This window comes from Ailuropoda melanoleuca, chromosome 15 (assembly GCF_002007445.2).
Source record: "Ailuropoda melanoleuca isolate Jingjing chromosome 15, ASM200744v2, whole genome shotgun sequence".
NCBI lineage: Eukaryota > Metazoa > Chordata > Mammalia > Carnivora > Ursidae > Ailuropoda > Ailuropoda melanoleuca.
In genome coordinates, this window is record NC_048232.1 from 91,176,214 (window position 1) to 91,185,802 (window position 9,589).

The 9,589-nt window shown below is 64.2% G+C and overlaps 1 protein-coding gene across 6 annotated transcripts in view; it reads right to left on the reverse strand.

Moving 5' to 3' along the window:
- The window catches only part of PLXNB2 (plexin B2), a 29,047-nt gene extending 19,543 nt beyond the window's left edge, over window positions 1-9,504 (reverse strand). The window contains exons 1-2 of one of the 6 annotated variants that reach the window (XM_034643792.1): window positions 9,364-9,486; window positions 8,152-8,563 (exon numbers count right to left, since the gene is read on the reverse strand). The gene's annotated coding sequence lies outside the window, so the exon portion shown is untranslated. Of the gene's footprint in view, window positions 1-2,097; window positions 2,250-8,151; window positions 8,564-9,363 lie in introns of those variants that run through there. The other 5 variants (XM_034643795.1, XM_034643790.1, XM_034643791.1 and 2 more) reach the window with 5 other exon arrangements.
- Window positions 9,505-9,589: the final 85 nt, after the last annotated feature.

A 9,589-nucleotide genomic window follows, 5' to 3' on the forward strand; every position in this document is an offset into this window, starting at 1 on the left:
CTCTCCGTCCCTCAGCCACCACGTCCTGGCTCTGCTTCCCTAGCTCAAGGACGCCTCTCTCAACCGCCTAATCCTGCCCCCAGCTGCCCCCATCTTGCCCATCCTTCCCCCAACCTGCAGGCTTTCTCGCCTCTCAGGAAGGTCACTCCCACTTCCCTCAGAAGGAGGCACACACCCAACACGGCCACACGCAAGAGCCTCGCGGGCACGACTCTGGAACCAGGCTTCTGTGTTTTGTTTTTGTTTAAGAGTTTGTTTTTAAGTTCTCTCTACACCCGAGGTGGGACTTGAACTCACAACCCCGAGATCAAGAGTTGCACGTTCCACTGACTGAGCCAGCCAGGCGCCCCTGGAGCCAGACTTTTGGATTCAAACACCAGCTCTCTGTCGATTTCTAACTTGGGCATGTGGCTTATTGACAAAGCTACACCATGCCTCAGTTTCCCCATGTCAAATGGGGGTAATTGCAACATGGATCTCGGTGAACTGCCATGACCTGTAAGTAGATCCACGTGTGGAAATCCTACGGCGGCGGTGGTACTCTGGGCGACTCTGAGATGTCTCTGCTTTTGCTCTGCCCCACACCTTGCCCAGAAAACGACCCATCCCTCAGAACCTCCAGATACGCACCTGACCTGGCCCTGCAGGACAGGCACTGACCCTCTACGGTCTACGGTCTTCACTGACGGGCCTGCCTCGAGCAAATCTGAACACGGGAGCTGGCCGGATGGGCACCTGCGGGCCTGAGCCCAGTGAACCAGGAAGCCAGCGGCATCACGAATGGAGGGGCTGAACACACAGGTGCCCCTGCTGCGGAGCCCCAAGCCTCACACGTGGCACTATTTCCTCCCCCAGCCAGAGAGCTGCTGGAGACGGGCACTGCCCGGGGAACCTGGGCCTCTCCCCCACCCCTCGGCTGGAGCAGGAAGCAGTCCCTTGCCAGATGGGTCCCTGTGGTTCCCCACAGGTTCTATCTTCCCCTAAGCCACAGACAACGGGCCCCTTGCACGGGCAGGTAATGAACCCTCCCACCCCAAAAAAGCTCAAAACAAGGTACGTAAAGAGGAAGGGCAGAGTCCTCACTCCAGACCAGGCTCCAGAGCTGGGCCCTGTGGGTTTCCCCTCCCCAGCTCTCAGCCCCACCTGAGGGAAGGCTCTGTCTGGGGTAGCGGCCAGAGTCGGGGTTCTCTCCAGGCCACTGTTCTCTAGTAAACACAGATGACCCATTTCTTAACGCTGGAATCAAAACAACCCCAGGCCCAGGGGAGGGAGGGTCCAGTTTGGAGGCTGCCCCTGGCCAGACCAGCCAGCTTGTGAGCCCCGTAAAGGAACCCGGATGGGGCTGGGATTAGGGTTAGGGCTGCCTGGAGACCAAGATGAGGGCTCAGGCACACGCAGACCCACAGAAAGGGAGGATTCGGGGGGAGCTTCAGGGCCAGGTGGGGATACAGCCCACCGCCCCCCGGGACCGCGGGGGGTGTCCTGGCACCGTGTGGAGGGTTCTAGGAACCCCGGGTCGGGCGGGGAGCCAGCCTCCGGGCGGCAAGGCGCCACGTGAGAAGCCAGGGAGTCGCCCCTCCCCCGCCGGGCAGCTGGCAGCCAGGGGACCAGGCCTCAACTCTCCCGACGAAAATGCAAATCTGCAATTAGCGGGGAGCGTTAAACAAATCAGAGGAAACAAAACAGGCCGAAACGCCGGCAAATCGCCGGCAAATCGGAGCCTCGGCTCTTTTCAAAACAAGCGCGAGGGAGGGGCGCAGATGGGGGTGCGGGTACCTGCCCGGGAGGGGTGGGCGCCCAGCGTGCCCCCGGGCCCTCCGCGGTCCTGCTCGCCCAGCCCCGCCCGCCTGGTGACCCAGGTCAGAGTACGGCTGCGGGTGGGGGGTGGGGAGCCGCCCGGGCCATGTCCCCGCCGGGCTCCCCGGGGCGCGCGGGATGATCACCTGGGAACGGCCCCGCGCCCCGCGCGCACCCTGGGAGGGGAGCACGTGGGCGTCGCGCGAGCCTCACCCGGGACCCAGGACGCGCCGGCGGGTCGGACAATGACGGCGGCGGCGGTCACGTGGGCACAGGGAGGCGCCGCCGCGGAGCGCTCACCTGGTGTCGGGCTCAGCCCAGCGCACGACCGGCCATTACCTGCCGTAGTCCTTCTGGCCCTGTGGGTCAGTCCCAGGGCTCGGCCTCCCCCTTCGCTGCTGATCCGTCACGCACCACCTTGGCCCTAGCAGCAGCCTGCGTGACCCCGACCCGGGCGAAGGCTGAGCTCTCCCGACACAAGCACCTAGGGCAGGGGTGGGGCGTGGTGGGGTGGGGCGGGGCTCTAGGGACAGATTGACGTCGTAGCCGGAGACTTGCGTCAGCGCCACCCGAGTGTCCCACAGGACCCCCTCTCCACCAGCCCTGGCTCCTGGGGCCAGGTTCCTCCTACCTGCCTAGACTGCGGTTGGGGGAAGTGGCCGGGCTGCTGAAGTCTGGACTCTGGGTCTCTGCACGAAGTCACCCCTGGCTGGTGGCAGTGAGGTCACGGCCCAAGACCCAAGGCTAAGGAGAGTGTGGCCAGAGAAACCCCAGCCCCTTTTGCTCCCATCCCCCTCCCACCAGCCTCCCACTCAAGCTTCTTATGCTCCGGCCCCCTGAGTGCATCCAGGACACCTCTCAGCAACTCTGTCTGAGGCCCGAGGTCACCCTGACCAGGGTTATCTGCATCCAGCCCTTGCCCTCAGGTGTCCCGTGAGCCTGGGTGTGTGCACTCCAGCCCCCTCCCCGTCTGTCCCTCGAGGCTGTCCACATACACTGGGATCCCCTGATGTCGGCCAGAGGCCCACTCTCCCGTCCCACTCACTGCAGCCTAACCCTGTGGCCAGGTGGCTCAGAAAAACCCAAGAACACAGTTTCAGGAGATGATAGTGTGCACCCTGCCTGCGGGCAGCAGTCCCCAGCCACCTTCTCCTCCCAGGCCCTCAGGACAGAGGTGGGATTTGTTAGCTTCTCATGCCTCCCTCCTGAGTCCCAGTCACCACGTCCCACCTGGACATGCTTAGGCCCTTCTGGGGCCGCCCCAGGTCCCTCCTCTGCACAGCAGTCCTTGGGTCAGAACACTCCACAGCTCAACACTCTCCACTGATGGCCCAGTCCTCCTGGGGAAGCTCAGGCTGGGGCCTGCTGACCGTCCCATCTGTTCTGCCCAGAGCCCCTGAAAGGCTGAGGCCAGTCAGACATTGCAGGGTGCCCAGAGCACAAATGAGGTCTCCAGCCCCCACATCTGAGCTGGAAGAGGCTGAGGGCAGTCCTATGGGCATTTGGGCCTCAATGACAGGCAGGAGCCAGTGGTTCTGATGTTTGGCCTCCCTGCCTGCCTGCCTGCCCCCCCTCTGAGCTGCCCCCACTCATCTCCCCCCTGCAGGCCCACCTCACAGCTGGCTGGATGCTGCAGGCTGGGACAGCCTGCGGCTCGGGCTCGTGGCAGCTGCGGCTGGCCCAGGACCAGCCCCCACCCAGAGCCCCCTTCATGGGCCGTGTGCAGGAGGCGGGAGTGGGCGTGGGGGGCGGACGGGTGAGGGCCTGAGCAAGTGAGGTGCAAGCAAGGCCTATAATCTCCCCATCAGTCTGTCAGCGCCTCAACGGTCACCCCAGCCCCGCCTCCTCGATCACTACCGAACCCCACAATTAGCCTGGGGCACGGTGCCAAGCTGGCAAACCAGCCACCACTGACACACGTGACCACACATGTGCAGGCACACATGTCTGTGATGCCAATGAAGGACCCCACCAACAGGGGTCCTTCCCCAACACCCAGACAGTGTCCCCAGGACAAACAGCCCATGGGAACCCCAGACTCAGGATCTTGGGCTGTGAGAGGCTGTGTGTGGGAGGAGTCTGGGGTGGCCCCTGCACTGGGGTAGCCCAGGCTGCCCAGAGGGGCCAAGAGGGCTGGCAGAGCAGGGCAGGCCTGCAGTTGGCCTGGAGGGTGCGACCATGTGCAGGCACGGAGGGGGCAGGGCCATCTGCGCAGTTACAGGGAACAGCTCCAGGCTGCCTGCTGCTGTTGGAGTGTCCTATCTAGGCAAGGTTGGGGGCCTGGCAAGATGCACAATGCTTGGGGTGCTGGGCAGGGTCTGGGGGCCAGGCTACAGGTGGGGAGTGGGCAGAACCCCAAACAGCAAATACTCAGGGTTTGGGGAGGACAGAGGGACTAGGAGTCCCAGTGAGGAACGGCGGCTCAGAGCGAGGCCTGACACGATGCAGGTGTGGGGAGGTAACACGCTGGGCTGGAATGTTTGGGGAGGAGGTGGGCGCTGGCCTCCGCAGGACGCACCCAGGAAGGAGGCCCAGCTCCCTGCAGCCAAGCCCAGCCCTTTCAGCTCAGAAACGTGCTGAGCCTGTGGTCAGACCAGGGGCCACCTCCAGGGAGCACTGCTGGGCCAGCCCCCCTCCTCCTTGGCCTCCCTTCCCCAATCCTGACATTCTCTCCTGGTTCCTGAGGTCCCTCTAGGTGGTTCCCAAATCAGTCCTGATGCCAAGAGGGGGATGAGGAGACCAGAGCCTCAAGTCTCCTGGCCCCTGTGGGGAGCACCTCCAAGAGAAGGGCAGGTGGACCGCGCTCGATCTCTTCCCACCCACCACCCACCCTTACTCACCCCTGCCGACTTGCTCAGCTGGACTTAAAATGGCTTCTCCCATTTGTTGGTCAGGAGAGGGGCTGACACCACCTTCCCCACAGAAGGCCTCACCTCAAGCAGTGCCCTATGTCCTGGTGCCCCCCAAAGCAGCCCCAGCTCTGAAAACACCCTGGAATGGGGGTGGGGGCCTAGAACCCACATGCAGACCAGAGCCCTACCTCTCTGTAGTTGGGCCCCCATCCCGCCAAGCGGCCACCCCACGGCCTCTGAACCACAGGCTCCCTTGCACCCCAAGACAGAGCCATGCTGCCTGGTCCAGTAGGGCTGTTCCCTGGCCCCCACCCAGCACCCCTCTTCCCAGCACAAGGACCCAGCTGAGAACAGCACCCTCTGCCCCTGTCATCCACGCTGCCTGCTGGGGCCTCTCAGGACCTCAGGATGGCCGCCACCTCCAGCAGCCAGCCTGGGCCCAGGGGCGTGCTGGGAGGGGAGCCAATGGCAGCCCCCAGCAAGGCCCCAACCAGTGCATGGCCCATGGCCTTCAGAGGTGGCATGCTGGCTCAGGGACACGGACCAGAGTAGAGGGCCGGCCAGAACTGCCTTGGGGGCTGACGCCCCTGCCCAGCTGCTCTGTTGACACAGGTGACCTCCCGAAAGACTCCATCAAACCTTTTTCTCTTTCTTGCTTTTCCTGACAAGGGGGCCCAGCTAGGGTCAGTGCTGGGCACAGAGACCCAAGCTCCGCACTGGGCCTCTCCATCCCGAGCCTCACATGGGAACTGCTGGCCAGCCGTGCTAGGGGGCGCGACCCCAGAGGCTTGGTCTCTATACCAGAAAGTGACCGGTCCAGGGTGGGGCTGACGGCAGAGCTGAGGTCAGAACAGAGGCTGTACCCAAAAGGCTTCCCACTCCCTCCCCTGGCCCTGAGGGCAGGAGTCACCTAGCATCACCATGGGGGACTGACTGCCAGGTTTCAGAAGTTACGCCTCTCAGGGGCTGAGGACTGGGTGTGGGCACCGAGCCGGGGCCCGTCTCCAGATGCCCCCGATCCCAGCCTGGGGTGAGACCCTCTCACCCCCACAGAGATACCAGGCGCTCAGGCCGACTAGTGCCCGCCCCAGGGGGAAGTGGCAGTGGGTGGCCCAGTCTCTGTGTGTGAAAGGGGAGCTGCGATGTGGGAAGCTGGGGTGGGGAGACCACAGAGAGAGACAAAGTGGGAATGAGAAGCCCAGCTCCAGGCCCAGGCCAGCCCTGCAAGTGTCCCTGTGACCAGCCTGGTCGCCATCCATGGGTATGCCAGGCTCCCTCCGGGGGCCTGGGTCCAGTCACTGTCATGAGTTTGTGAATCAACCACAGAGCAGAGGAAAGACAACCCACTTGGGTGGCCCTGTGGGCAGGAGAGCAAAGGGCCAGTCCAGCCCTTCAAATGCTCTGCCCGAGGTGACGGACTGAGGCAGGGTGAGCTGTATGCTGGCCTGACCCAGGGCTGGCCAGGACAGGGCGGGCTTCTTGTAGGCACAGCTGAGGGGACCGAGGTCGTCCTACCCCTGATGCAGAGAGAAGCAGGAGCCTGTCAGGAGATGTGAAACCATGGAGGGGAAGGGTGTGTAGGGACCACAGGAGAAAGGAGAAGCTGGGGTGGTGGCTCCCCCTGGAGCTGCCCCCACCCCACCAGTCAATTACAGGCCCCTGATCCCGCCCCCTCAGCCTGTAATTTGAATCCAAAGACAATTAGCTACAGGCTGGCCCCACCCCACCCCACAGCCCCACCCCAAACACAAACACCCATTAGGCTCTGGAGGAGGGACTCTGCCCAGCCCCCACCCTCAGCTAGGGCCTTGCCCCCAGGGAGCCCCCAAGGGAAGCGGGTCCACCTCAGAAGCTGTGGCCAGGGGACCACCGCAGCCCCTCCAAATGACGGGGACTTGCGTTTTGGCAGGTCTGATCTGCTCACCTCCTCCCCCAGCCTTACCCTGAACCTGTGTCCAAGGCAGGCTCTGGACACAGGGAAGAAAAGCTTAGTGCCCCACCCACGAGGCCACGCACCTGTTAGGCAGCAGGGACTGTGGCGACTCATAGCACCATAGCCCTCAGTGGCAGAGAGCGTAGGTCCTCCGTGTGGCCCTGCCCAGATCAGAGAAGGGGCCACAGGGGAGGGTGCTGGCACCCACAGCCTCTCCCCACCAGTGCACCCCTGCCCACACACAGCATCCCAGGGGCATCATCGGCTCTGGGCCCAGGATGTGGGTACAAGGCACGGAACAGGATGCCATGTTCCCATCGTGGCCTTAGTCCTGGGATGGCTCAAGTGCCTGCAACCGTGCCCTCTTGGGAAAGACGGGCATGTGCCATATGGACCCCTCCCCAGGCTGCCAGCCCACCCCAGTGCCGTCCAATCCAATCTCTTCTGCTCCACTCCCCTGGGCTAGGGCCAGGACCCTGGGTTTCCTGCACTCGGCCCGCCCAAGCTGCTGCCGGCTCTGCGTCTCCAATGTGGGCCCCACGGGGGCTGCTGGGCACTTGGCTTGCAGGCACCCTCAGGCACAGACCCAGGGAGCACACCCAGTAGAGGCCGCGTCCCAGACGGCTCCTCACAGGGACCCATTAATGGTTTTGATCTCTTCACTTGGGGAACGCTCACTTGTGGGCTGGACTGTCAGAGGAGGGGCTGGGGGGGCAGGAAGGTGGCCTGAGGCTCAGCCTGAGAAGACCCCAGTGCCTCACCCTGAGCAATCTAAGTCACACACACACACACACACACACCCCGCCGGCATCCCTGGGAAGCACCAGGTGTGAGTAACTCTGCCGAGGTGTGTCCCGAACCCGGCTATGGAAAGCAGCCTCAGAGGCCTGCAGGCCATAGTGCTAAGTCTTCTGGGGTTGAAGGGGTTCCCTGGCTGGGTCCCTCCCCAGGCTCTGAGGACAGGATGTAGGGCCCCTCCAGCCCTGTGTCCTTCCCTGGAGGGGCCTGGGTCCACTCCAGGCTAGCTAGGCAGGGCCGGCCAGGGCAGCCTACAGTCTCCAACCCAAGGGTGACGCATCCCATCCACCCCGCCTCCGACCGGTCTGAGCAGCCTCGGGAGGTGGCGGCACTGCCCAGACTTGCCCGTCCCTCCCTCCTGGTGCTTTCAACCCTCAGCCCCGGAAGTGGATCCCTCTCCCAGGGCAGCAGCCTCCCCCCCTAGGCGGCTGGACACGGCTGGATAATCCAAAATAATTCCTTCTTGGCAGGCGGCCGGCGGGGGAGGGGGGACTCACATTCCAAACTCTTGTTTTTCTCAGTAACTTCCCTCCCCTCCTGGGACAAGGAACCCCTGGCCAGACCTCAGGCCTTCCAGAGGGGCCCACCCCTTAGACCAAAGTGCCCCCCATTCCATAGGTATGCTGGGAAGAGGTGGGAGGCTCAGATATGTGGAGCCCACCTGTCTGTCCTTAATCTTCTCTGGGAATTCCTAAGAGCTGACACGCCACAAAAAATACCCAACAGGCTCAGCCGGTCCGACGCTGACCCTACCCTCCTCGGGACCCTCACCTCAGGGCAGAGGATGGCCTCTCCACGAGCTGTTCAACTCTCAGACTCTCACGCTGCATCTCCAGGCCATACCAGGGTAACATCTGGGCACGGGTCAGGCTGCACCCCTCCACAGGGGCCAGCTTAAGTCAGACATGGAAGAGGGAGCTCCCCGCGGCAGGCACAAGCCAGAAAACCCTCCAAGCCCCAAAATATTCCACTAGCTTTGGGGCCCAGCTTTGCCTCCAGTCCTGACCACTGCCACAGGCCACGGTGAACACAGATGGACCCTTTCCTTCCTTTTCCAAGTTGCTGGAAGACAAGCTTTAGTGACGTGGCAGGAAGCTCCAGGGCTCTTGAGTTCAGACACCCCAGAAGTCTGCTACTCAGCCTAAGCACAGAGGAGTGGGAAGAGGCCAGCCAGGAGGGCTTCCTGCAGGAGGAAGCATGCAGAGGTGTAGGGTCAGAAGGTGAGGGGAGGGCCCAGGCACCCAGTATGCCCCCGGACCCACACAGCTCTGAGACCTTCTGGGCTCCAGGATGTCTACCTAAACACTATGCCTATAGAGCACACCAGGAACCGCCTAAGCAGGCCCTGTGGAGAAGCAGGCAGGCCCAGGGCCACCGGGACTAAGCTGCCCTCAGTCCCACGCTGGAACCCTTGCTGCCACCTTCCACACCCAGCCAAGGACAGACCAGGGAGATCACAGGGTGGTCATCACAAGGAGCCCCAGCGGGTGTGGAAGGGCAGGGTTGCTAAGCCCTGACTGCGGGCCAGCCCCCTGGGGAAGCCTGGGCTCGGCCACCCCGGAACTGCTGTTGGGGTGGGGGCAGGTGGGGGGGGGGCCCGAGCTCTTGCACAACAGGGACAATTGCAGCCCTGCCCACGGATCTCGGTGCCTGGAGAGGTGGGAGGCATGGGCGGGGAGGAAGGATCGGGAACCAGAAGGGGTCCAAGCGGTCCGGTCCAGAGGGCGCTGAGCCTGGCTGGGGACGCTCGGCCGGGCCAGGCCCGAACCTCCCCCCATCCGCCTGGGCACCGCGGGCCTCGCCGGCCACCTGGAAGAGCCGAGGGCACACGGACGGCGGCCGAGGCCCGATCGCCGCCCGCGGAGCGGCAGCTGCCCCGGGTCCCCGCGCCCAGAGAGCGCAGACTGGGACGGAGCGGCGCTGACGGCGAAGCCCCCCGACCCACGCGGGCGCACCATGGTCCCTGCACCCCCGCCGCGGTACCTGCACGTCCGCCGCCGAGGCTCGATGGCGCCCGGGCCGCGATCGGCGCTGCGCTCTGGCCCGCGCGGCTGCCATGGAGACGGGCCTTTGTGTGGCCGAGGAGGGGCCGGAGCGCGCGGGAGCAGCGGCCCCGCCCCCGACGGGGAGAGGGGGGAGGGCGGGGAGAGCGGGGTGGAGGAGCGAGAGGGAGGAGGCGGAGGAGGAGGGAGGGGCGGGGAGGGGCGGG